The sequence below is a fragment of the Lagenorhynchus albirostris genome, chromosome 7 (assembly GCF_949774975.1).
Source record: "Lagenorhynchus albirostris chromosome 7, mLagAlb1.1, whole genome shotgun sequence".
Taxonomy (NCBI): domain Eukaryota; kingdom Metazoa; phylum Chordata; class Mammalia; order Artiodactyla; family Delphinidae; genus Lagenorhynchus; species Lagenorhynchus albirostris.
Genome location: NC_083101.1, coordinates 111,945,297 through 111,957,428, shown reverse-complemented (window position 1 = coordinate 111,957,428; position 12,132 = coordinate 111,945,297).

The window sequence follows — 12,132 nt, the reverse complement described above, 5'->3', positions numbered from 1 at the left end:
CACATTTTAGCGTCTTTCCTCCGCTTGGCTTTTTTTGACCACTCAGTGTAGATTTAGGTTGCAAGTGTCCATCCAAAAGGATGCCTGTCTTTGGGGCTAATAGCGCCTTGTTCCCTTTTCTCACAGAATAATCCTTTTCCTCAGACTCCCACCAGTTTTAGCCGTGATTTCTCCTTCCTGAATCATCCAAATGGAATGCACAGCGTTCCACGTGAGCCCTGAATGAGAGAAGGTTTGGAGACAGTCTCTCTTTTTTAATTCTTAAATGGGTATTAAAGAATCATTTCTTTTCACCAAATTCCACCCTGGATTCATTCGTTCGGTCCTGCACGAGTGAGTATTGACCCTCGGCCAAGGGCTTTCTTAGACATAAATAATTTGGTCTTGGAGACACTTCTGCCCTTAGTAGGTCCTGGCAACCCCAGGATAAGATAACCCAGGGAAATCTTTCTGCCCCCAGCTGAGGAACACAGGGAATATCATTAGGAAAGCTACTAGAAACCCAAGCGGGGATGGAGTTCTGGATTCAGAGACTTCAAGTGGTTTAAATCAGGGGTCCCCAACTCCCTACGGGCCAGTACAGGTCCATGGACTGTTAGGAAGAGCAGGAGGTGAGCGGCGGGCCAGTGAGTGAAGCTCCATCTGTATTTACAGCCGCTCCCCATTGCTCTCATTGCCGCCTGAGCTCCGCCTCCTGTCAGATCAGTGGTGGCACTAGATTCTCACAGGAGCGCGAACCCTTCTGTGAACTGCGCATGCGGGGGATGTAGGTTGCGCGCTCCTTATGAGAATCTAATGCCTGATGATCTGAGGTGGAGCTGAGGCGGTGATGCTAGCGCTGGGGAGCAGCTGCAAATACAGATTATCCTTAGCAGAGAGGTCTGACGGCACAGAGACCATCATAAATCAACTGCAGACTCCGGTCACAACCCTATTAGTGAGTGGCAAGTGACAAGCTGCATCTGGTGGCAGGCTTTATAGTGGCAGGTGAGTTGATGTACTTCAGTTCAGCTGCATCTGGTGGCAGGCTTTAAGTCAGACTCCGACACTTATTTGAGTCCGTGTGTGGCCCGCCCATTATTTTATTTACCACTTCCATCCGTGCCTCTTTCCTGCACTGCGCACTCGTCTCAGTCACAGTTTTGGTAAGCCCACAAGCTAATCCTAGCCAAAATGAGTAAAAAACAAACGTTGCGGGAGAGCTTCTTTGAAAAGGGGGAAAGAACCGATGATGAGACAGCAGAAGACTCTAAGACTGCCCACAAAAAGAAAGCTGCATTTAAAAGAAAATACCAAGAGTCCTACTTACATTACGGGTTCATCGCAACAGGTGATTCACATTCTCCAAGCCCGCTTTATATATTATGTGGTGACCTGCTATCCAACGAAGCCATGAAACCTTCAAAACTGCTTTGCCACATGGAGACCAAGCACCCTGCATTAAAAGACAAGGCTTTGGAGTTTTTCAAAAGAAAAAAACATGAACATGAAGAACAGAAGCAATTACTGAAGGCCACCCCTTCATCACATGTGTCTGCCCTGAGAGCATCGTTCTTAGTGGCTAACCACATTGCTAAAGCTAAGAAGCCCCTTACTGTGGGTGAAGAGTCGATCCTGCCTGCTGCTAAGGACATTTGTCGTGAACTTTAAGGAGAGGCTGCAGTTCAAAAGGTGGCACGTGTTCCTCTTTCGGCTAGCACCGTAACTAGACGAATTGATGAAATAGTAGAGGATACTGAGGCACAATTGTTAGAGAGGATCAGTGAGTCACCGTGGTACGCAATCCAGGTTGACGAGTCTACCGCTGTTGACAACAAGGCAACAGTGCTTGCTTTTGTGTGATATATTTTTCAGGAGGATGTGCCTGAGGATGTGTTATGTGCGCGTTTGTTGCCAAACAACACCACAGCACAGCTGCAGAACTAGTCAAGTCTTTGAACAATTACATATCAGGAAAACTGATTGGGTCATTTTGCATCAGTATATGTATGGACAGAGCGGCTGCCATAACTGGACAGCTTTCTGGTTTCACTACTCGGGTCAAAGAGGTCACTTCTGAATGTGAGTCCACACACCGTGTCATCGTAGAGAAATGCCGGCTAGCTAAAAAATGTCACCTTAATTTAACAACGTTTTGCAGGATGTGATTAAAATTATCAACCACAGGGCTTCCCTGGTGGCGCAGTGGTTGAGAGTCCGCCTGCCGATGCAGGGGACACGGGTTCGTGCCCCGGTTCGGGAAGATCCCACATGCCGCGGAGCGGCTGGGCCCGTGAGCCATGGCCGCTGAGCCTGCGCGTCCGGAGCCTGTGCTCCACAACGGGAGAGGCCACAACAGTGAGAGGCCCGCGTACCGCAAAAAAAAAAAAAAAAAAAAAAAATTATCAACCACGTTAAAGTACATGCCCTTAACTCATGTCTGTTCACGCAGCTCTGTGACGATTTGAACACAGAACACACACGTCTTCTCTTATACACAGAAGTGAGATGGTTTCTAAAGGTAGATCACTGGCCAGAGTTTCTGAGTTACGAGAGCCACTCCAGAGATTTCTTTTAGAAGAACAGTCACCACTGGCAGCACATTTCAGTGACACAGAATGGGTCGCAAAACTTGCTTACTTGTGTGACATATTCCACCTGCTCAACGACATCAATCTGTCACTTCAGGGGAGAACGACAACTGTGTTCAAGTCAGCAGATAAAGTGGCTGCATTCAAAGCCCAGCTGGAATTATGGGGGCGGCGAGTGAACACTGGGATTTTTGACATGTTTCAAACATGAGCGGAGATTTTGAAAGAGACTGAGCCAGGACCTTCTTTCTCCCACCTGGTGCGTGATCACCGATCTCAGCTTTCAGAAGAGTTTGAGCCTTACCTCCCAACCACAAAAGACCCCTGAACTGGGAAGGACTGGATCCGTGACCCATTTGTGAATAAGCCAGGTGAATCGACTTTGTCCGTGCTAGAAGAGGATCAACTGCTTGAGATCGCAAGTGACGGTGGCCTTAAAAGTGTGTTTGAGACAATGTCAAATCTCCATATGTTCTGGATTAAAGTCAAGGTGGGGTATCCTGAGATGGCCACAAAAGCACTGAAAAGCCTGCTTCCATTTCCAGCACCCTATCCTTGAGAAGCGGGGTTTTCTGCAGTGACAGCAACCAAAATGAGATCGTGGAGTAGACTGGACATAAACAGCACACTTCGGGTGTCACTGTCTCCCATCAGCCCCAGGTGGGACCACCTAGTTGCAGGAAAACAAGCTCAGGGCTCCCACTGATTCTGCGTTATGGTGAGTTGTATAATTATTTCATTATATATTACAATGTAATAATAGTAGAAATAAAGTGCACAATAAATGTAATGCACTTGATTCATCCCCAAACAATTCCCACCCCACTCCACACTCTGTGGAAAAACTGTCTTCCACGAAACCTGTCTCTGGTGCCAAAAAGTTTGGGGACCGCTGTTTTAAATCCCGCTTAATGATTTGCCAGCTGGGTATTTTGCACAAGGTACTTAATCTTTCTGGGCATCCGTTTGCTTACAGGGCCGCGGGCAGGATTAAATCAGAGAATCTCTGAAGCTTCTCAGCACAGTGACCTGCTCACTGTAAAAGCATTCAGTGACTGTTAGCTGTTGTTACAAATAGTAACAATGTTCTTAGCAAAACTTAAGGACTCAGCCTCCAAATGGAAATTTTTAAGGCAAATTATGTCCTTAGTTAATTCGTGTACACAATTAAGAATCTTTGTGAGTTTATCTATTTTAAAAAGTGTTGCCTCTGAATTTTCCTAGAAATTAGCTCAAGAAGCATTGGCAGGCGGGTTCTTAACCACTGCGCCACCAGGGAAGCCCATTGGTAATTTTTAGTGTTCCTTGGCTTGTGTTGCGTCACCCTGATCTCTGTCTTCATCTTCACTTGGCATCTCCCTGTTGTGTGCAGGTCCCTGTTTTCAAACTTCTGTTTTTTTATAAGAACACCAGTCACGTTAGACTAGGGCTCACCTTCATTGCCTCATGTTAACTTGGTTACCTCTGCAAGGACTCTATCTTCAAATAAGGTCACATTCCTAGGTACTGGGAGTTAAGACTCCAAAGTATCTTTTTAAAAATTGAAGTATAGTTAATTTGCAATTTTGGGTCGTTTCAAGTGTGCAGCAAAGTGATTCAGTTAAACATATATATTCTTTTCAGATTCTTTTCCATTATAGGTTTTAAAAAATATTGAGTATAGATCCTTGTGCTATACAGTAGGAACTTATTTTATATATAGTAGTGTATATATTTCAATCCCAAATCTATGCCCCTGCTATCTGCTTTGGTAAGCATAAGTTTGTTTTCCATGTCTCTGAGTCTATTTCAGTTTTGTAAATAAGTTCATTTGTGTAATTTTTAAAGATTCCACATAAAGTGATATCATACAATATTTGTCATCCACTGTCTGACTTATTTCACTTAGTATGATAATCTCCAGGTCCATCCGTGTTACTGCAAATGGAATTATTCCATTCTTTTTTATGGCCAAGTAATATTCCATTGTGTGTGTGTGTGTGTGTGTGTGTGTGTGTATATATATATATCATATCTTCTTTATCCATTCATCCATCAATGGACACTTAGGTTGCCTCCGTGTTTTGGCTATTGGAAATTGTGTTGTTGTGAAGATTGGGATGCATGTATCTTTCCAAATTAGGTTTTCTCTGGATATATGTCCAGTAGTGGGATTGCTGGATCATATGGTAGCTCTACTTTTAGTTTCTTAAGGAACCTCCGTACTGTTCTCCATAGTGGCTGCACCAATTCACATTCCCACCAACAGTGTAGGAGGATTTCCTTTTCTCCACAGCCTCTCCAGCATTTATTATTTGTAGACATTTTATGGTGGCCAGTCTGACTGTTGTGAGGTGATACCTCATTGTAGTTTTGGTTTGCATTTCTCTAATAATTAGCTATGTTGAGCATCTTTTCATGTGCCTTTGAGTTTATTTCTGTATATGGTGTTAGAGAATGCTCTAATTTCATACTTTTACATGTAGCTGTCCAGGTTTCCCAGCACCACATGTTGAAAAGACTGTCTTTTCTCCATTGTATATTCTTGCTTCCTTTGTCATAGATTAATTGACCATAAGTGAGTGGGTTTATTTCTGGTTTTCTATTCTGTTCCGTTGGTCTATATGTCTGTTTTTCTGCCAGTACCATACTTTTTTGATGACTGTAGCTTTGTAATGTAGTTTGAAGTCAGGGAGCGTGAGTCCTTCAGCTTCATTCTTCTTTCTCAAGATTCTTTTGGCTATTTGAGGTCTTTTGTGTTTCCATATAAATTAAAAAATTTTTTGTTCTGGTTCTGTGAAAATGCCATGGGTAATTTGATAGAAATTGCATTGAATCTGTAGATTGCCTTGGATGGTATGATCATTTTAATAACATTGATGCTTCCAAAACAAGAATCTGGTGTATCTTTCCATCTGTTTGTGTCATCTTCAGTTTCTTTCATCAGCATCTTAAAGTGTTCAGAGTAGAGGTTTTTGTCTCCTTAGTAGGTTTATTCATAGGTATCTTAATCTTTTTGATGGAGTGGTAAATGGGATTGTTTTCTTAATTACTCTTTCCAATATTCTGTTGTTAGTGTATAGAAATTAAACAGATTTTTGTATATTAATTTTGTATCCATCAACTTTGCTGAATTAATTGATGAACTGTAGTAGTTTTCTGGTAGCATCTTTTGGATTTTCTACTTATAGTAATATGTCAGCTGCAAGGAGTGACAGGTTTATTTCTTCTTTTCCAATTTGGATTCCTTTTATTTCTTTTTCTTCTCTGATTGCTGTGGCTAAAACTTCCAAAACTATGTTGAATAAATGTGGCAAGAGTGGGCATCCTTGTCTTGTTCCTGATCTTAGAGGAAATGCTTTCAGCTTTTCAGCATTGAGTATGATGTTAGCTGTGGGTTTGTCCTATATGGCCTTTATTATGTTGAGGTGTGTTCACTCTATGTCCATTTTCTGAAGAGTGTTTCTCATAAATGTATATTGAATTTTATCAAAAACTTTTTCTGCATTTATTGAGGTGATCATATGGTTTTTATTCTTCAATTTGTTAATGTGATATATCACATTGATTGATTTCCAGATATTGAAAATCCTAGGATCCCTGGGATAAATCCACTTGATCATGGTGTACAATCTTTTTAATGTATTGTTGGAGTTGATTTGCTAGTATTTTGTTGAGAAGTTTTGCATCTGTGTTCATCAGTGATATTAGCCTGTAGTTTTCTTCTTTTTTTCATATCTTTGTTTGATTTTGGGGTCAGGGTGATGGTGGCCTCATAGAATGAGTTTGAAAGTGCTTCTTCCTCTGCAGTTTTTGGAATAATTTCAGAAGGATAAGTGTTAACTCTTCTCTAAATGTTTGGTAGAATTCACCTCCCTCCCTCCCTCCCTTCCTTCCTTCTTTCTCTTTTGTACTTTGGACAGTACTCATATTTGTTATCTGTAGGAAGTTTGGGTCAGCTAAGAGCATAGTTGGTTTTATCCAAAGTGGAAAACTATGGTGGTGGCCTTTTTAAAGTGATAGAAGGCAGTGTGTTGTGGTGAGTGATCACGGCTTTGGAATCGGACTGCCTGGTTTCAAATCTTAGCTTTATCACTTACACTCTGTGTGTCCTTGGACAAATTACTTAACCTCTTTATATCACCTAGGCTGTAAAATAGGTGAAAAATGTTACCTATTTCATAGGCTTATTATGAATATTAAATGCATAATATGCTTTGCAGTGTCTGATATATAAGTGCTAATAAATGGCAGGTGTTTTCATTCTTATCAGCAATATTAATAATGATAAAAGGGGAAACTCAGAATATTCTGAGAAATCCTACTTAAGAAGGATGTATCTCAAATTCTTCCCTCAAGCTTAAGGGGACTAAATCCATTATATTAAAAATGATAATTAAATGTTTACCAAGTGCAAACTGTAGACTGATTTTACTAAGACAAATAACACACAGTTCCTATTATTGATGAGTAAATATATGTGTGGTTTCCAAAAGTCAAAAAATAATGAGAGAACAAAGTGAAATGTATAAATTGTCTGAGCATAGTGCACATATAAAGCACAAAGATCAAGTGCTTAATTTTAAAAGAGATCCTTGTTTCTCACCAACATGTTTATCCCAGAATCTATCCATGATCTGAGAGAGATTTAAGTTTTAGACAACCAAGCTTATTGGTGAGCATTTTGGGCTTAAAATCTGTAGTAAAGGGCGGTATGTGATACTATCTCACCTACCGTTGCCTTTTTTTGGGGGGGTGGGGGGTTGAAAGGGCAAGAAGAAGTATGCAGGTGGCAGTGGAAACAAGATTCAAGATGGGCAGCAAGGTATTCTTCTTGGCAAGTTGAAGCCTCCAGGGCAAAGACTGAATTGGACAAGGTTTGTTTTACGTTTCCTATGTTTGGTGCTTTGAGATGCAGTGGTGAGAGCTGAGCAGAAAGGCACTCAGTGCCTGAGGATATAGGATGACACAGGGGTGCAGTCTTGGGGGGTATAGTCCTCCGAGGAAGATATCTTTCCACTGAGGTCGAAAGGCTGAGTAGAAGTCGGTGCAGACAGAGTGGATGAGGGGAGAGCACTTCCAGCAGCAGGAACAGAATGTGCAAAGATTTCCCAGATGAAGGAAACACGGTGAATTCACGGAGGGGAAGGGAGGCTAGAGGCTGAAGAGCTGAGTGAGAAGAGATGAAACTAGGAAAGAGCAGAGGCCAAATAATACTGTCCTTGTTGGCTACAGGCAACATCTTCATTCTTATCCCAAGAATAAGGGAGCTATTGAAAGGTTCAAGTTGAAGGATACAGGTTAGGATGGCGGTGGGGTGGGGCTGCAGAAAGTGCCTTTTGCCTTTGACACGCAGGATGAATTAGAAGAAGCAAAAGTGGGTGAAGGGAGACCAATTAGGAGGTTACGATAATAATCTAGATGAGAATTAATTATGATGGTGGAAACTGAGAGGAATGGACAAACTAGGAGGTAAAACTGACAGTACTTGATGGATTGGAAATGGGTTCCAGCGAGAAGGAAGTGACAAAAGTGATTCCTAGGTTTCTGGTTGGCAGAGGTAGGTGGACAGTGGTGCTGTTTACTGAGGTAGGGATCATGGGAAGAGGCTTAGATTCAGGTGGGACGATTGTGGGTCTAGAAGGAATGACAGGACTCCTATTAGTTTTATATAAATCAGTGTCCCAGAGGAAAGAATGGTGGTGGACACTGCAATCCCAAATGTATTGAATGGATTGGGGGAGAAGGTAGAAGTGGATTTCCATTGGTTTTTGTTGCTAATTTGGGCAAGTCCTAGAATGGTGGTGGTAAAGAAGAGGAGGACTGTGACCACATTCAACTGCAGAGATGAACTTGTCCTCAAGGCTACCAGCGGGCATTGGGCTTGTGTGCAGCTCCTGGCTGAATGGGAGGAAGGGGAGATGGAGTAGAGGAGTCCCCGGGCAGGCAGAGAATATTGATTTTCTTTCCCTTGTCCTTCCTGTCGTTACTCTCTCTGGGTGTGGCAGCCTCTCTCAGGAAGGGTTGGGACCTGTGGTTCCCCCTGGCATCCCCAGAGCACATGTGGGTGCATGTTTTGCTAGAAGATTTGGCTTGAGGAAAGGCAAGTGGTGATTAACGAACAAGCGTTGAGGTGAGCAAGTTCCCAATTTTAAAGAGATTGTGGGCCGGAGTTCATCTTTTGGCTGATTGAACGAAACAACATTTTGTCCCCCTGGAAACAATGTTCTGAATGGTGACTGGATGTTTCAAACATTATTTCTCTTAAAATGGATTCTGAGTTGAAACTTGGATTCCTGAAAAGATGTATCTGATCACATTTGGTCTGATGTGACTTGAGGAAATTTGATTACATTGTATCATTATTTCAAAGAGTGTTTACTGAGCACTTGGTATCCTCCAGGAACACATTTGGTGCTGGACACGTGCTGGTGGATGTGATGGAGGGATTTACGTGTTAGAGACATGACTAAGCATGTGGGGCACCAGAAGGGGAGTACAGAGAGGGGGCAGCATGGCGGGGCGGAGGAACCTGATGAAGCCACCATGGGGCAGAGAGAGCAGTGAGGAAGGTGGCAGGAGGTCCCTGAAGGGATTGTCACCCATGTTGAAGCTGTTGGACTTTATCCTCTTTGTGGTGGCTGTGCTTTGTTCAAGGAAGTGGCCCCTTCAGATCTGTGTCTTTAACGGTCACCCTTGCTACTGAGTAGGAACGCATGGGAGAAGAGCAAAAATCAACAGGGGGAGCCAGTTAGGTGCTTGCACAGTAAGGATATGAGAGACGGGAGGGGAAGGGAGGAAACATAGGGTGTGAGGGTCACTCAGAGGGTAGAATCAGGGTTTGTGATGGATGGCCATGCAGGGGGGCAGCCACGGTGGGTGAATCAGTGTGTTAATTTCCTGTTGCTGCTATAACAAATTACCACAAACTGGGCAGAAACGACAGAAATTTATTCTCTCACAGTTCCGGAGGCTTGGGGTCAAAATCAGGATGTGAGCAGGGCTGCGCTCCCTCCAAAGGCTTAGGCAGAAGCTTTCCTTACTCCCCCCAGCTTCTGTGGGGGTGGCATCCTTGTCAAAAGCTTTTTCTGCATCTACTGAAATGATCATATGGTTTTGATTCTTTAATTTGTTGATGTGGTTTATCACACTGATTGAACTGTGGATATTGAAGAATCCTTGCATCCCTGGGATAAATCCCACTTGATCATGGTGTATGATCCTTTTAATGTGTTGTTGGATTCAGTTTGCCAGTATTTTGTTGAGGATTTTTGCATCTATGTTCATCAGTGATATTGGCCTGTAATTTTCTTTTTTGTAGTATCTTTGTCTGGTTTTGGTATGAGGGTGATGGTGGCCTCATAGAATGAGGTTGGGGGTGTTCCTTCCTCTGCAATTTTTGGAAGAGTTTGAGAAGGGTGGGTGTTAGCGCTTCACTAAATGTTTGATAGAATTCACCTGTGAAGCCGTCTGGTCCTGGACTTTTGTTTGTTGGAAGTTTTTTTTTTTTTTTTTTCGGTACACGGGCCCCTCACTGTTGTGGCCTCTCCCATTGCAGAGCACAGGCTCCGGACGCGCAGGCTCAGCGGCCATGGCTCACGGGCTCAACCGCTCTGTGGCATGTGGGATCCTTCCGGACTGGGGCACGAACCCGTGTCCCCTGCATCGGCAGGCAGACTGTCAACCACTGCGGCACCAGGGAAGCCCTTGTTGGAAGATTTTTAATCACAGTTTCAATTTCATTACTTGTGATTGGTCTGTTCATATTTTCTGTTTCTTCCTGGTTCAGTCTTGGAAGGTTATACCTTTCTAAGAATTTGTCCATTTCTTCCAAGTTGTCCATTTTATTGGCATAGAGTTGCTTGTAGTAGTCTCTTAGGATGCTTTGTATTTCCGCGGTGTCTGTTGTAACTTCTCCTTTTTCACTTCTAATTTTATTGATTTGAGTCCTCTCCCTCTTTTTCTTGATAAGTCTGTCTAATGGTTTATCAATTTTGTTTATCTTCTCAAAGAACCAGCTTTTAGTTTTGAGCTTTGCTATTGTGTTCTTTGTTTCTATTTCATTTATTTCTGCTCTGATCTTTATGATTTCTTTCCTTCTGCTAACTTTGGGTTTTGCTTGTTCTTCTTTCTCTAGTTCCTTTAGGTGTAAGGTTAGATTGTTTACTTGAGATTTTTCTTGTTTCTTGAGGTAGGCTTGTATAGCTATAAACTTCCCTCTTAAGACTGCTTTTGCTGCATCCCATAGGTTTTGGATTGTCGTGTTTTCATTGTCATTTGTCTCTAGGTATTTTTTGATTTCCGCTTTAATTTCTTCAGTGATCTCTTGGTTATTTAGTAACGTATTGTTTAGCCTCCATGTGTTTGTGTTTTTTACGTTTTTTTCCCTGTAATTCATTTATAATCTCATAGAGTTGTGGTCCAAAAAGATGCTTGATATGATTTCAATTTTCTTAAATTTACTGAGGCTTGATTTGTGACCCAAGATGTGATCTATCCTGGAAAATGTTCCGTGTGCACTTGAGAAGAAAGTGTAATCTGCTGTTTTTGGATGGAATGTCCTATAGATATCAATTAAATCTATCTGGTCTATTGTGTCATTTAAAGCTTCTGTTTCCTTATTTATTTTCATTTTGGATGATCTGTCCATTGGTGTAAGTGAGGTGTTAAAGTCCTCCACTATTATTGTGTTACTGTCGATTTCCTCTTTTATAGCTGTTAGCAGTTGCCTTATGTGTTGAGGTGCTCCTAAGAACATGGTTTAGATGACGGAAATATTTAGACCCCGTTAAAAATCAGGGTTGAAGCCTCAACTCTGTGAGGTAGGTACAATTATTAGTATCATTTCATAAACTGGGAAATTGGGACATAGAAGCTCACATGTAACAGAGCTGAGATTTGAATCCAGACAGTCTGATTCAGAGCCTGTGCTTAACCACCCTGGCAGATACCTTTTGTCATATTATTTGTTGTGTTTGTCTAGACAAATGCAAACTTTCCAGTATGTAAACTTGCACAAAGATATCAATCTGAGTTGCTGCTGTATCTAGCACAATATGTCGATATCATGATGAGCGTGGAGCAGATGATGGCTGGGTAGAGATGAAACGTCTGTTCAGGGTAAATTTTCTACTTTGATGAGTAACCAAAGAGAGAGATGGTGTGGCCAGGAACCCAGATAAAATCAAAGACTCTACCATCATCATTACGTTTCTGGGGTGGGATGATGGATAGGAACATATTAAGTCATTTTCCCACTAACCAGTAAGAGTCAATCCCAATTGCTGTTCAGACTATTTGAGTTCTAATGCTAGCCCACACCTCACCTGGGAATAATCATGAGATCACATACTTAGTAACTTGAAAGATTTCTATCTTTAAATGGCATCTGTTCCAGGAAAAATTCTTTGAGTTAATGTGGACAGCCCTGCCCGTGGGCAATATATACCAGAAGAAGCACATATATTAGAGACCTCAGAATTTAACTTGGGGGCACAAAATAGCCATCAATCTCTGGTAAAGACAGAAAGGGCCATAGAGTAACCATCATCAGTGGAGAATACTCTACCCAGCAAAGCTGTCC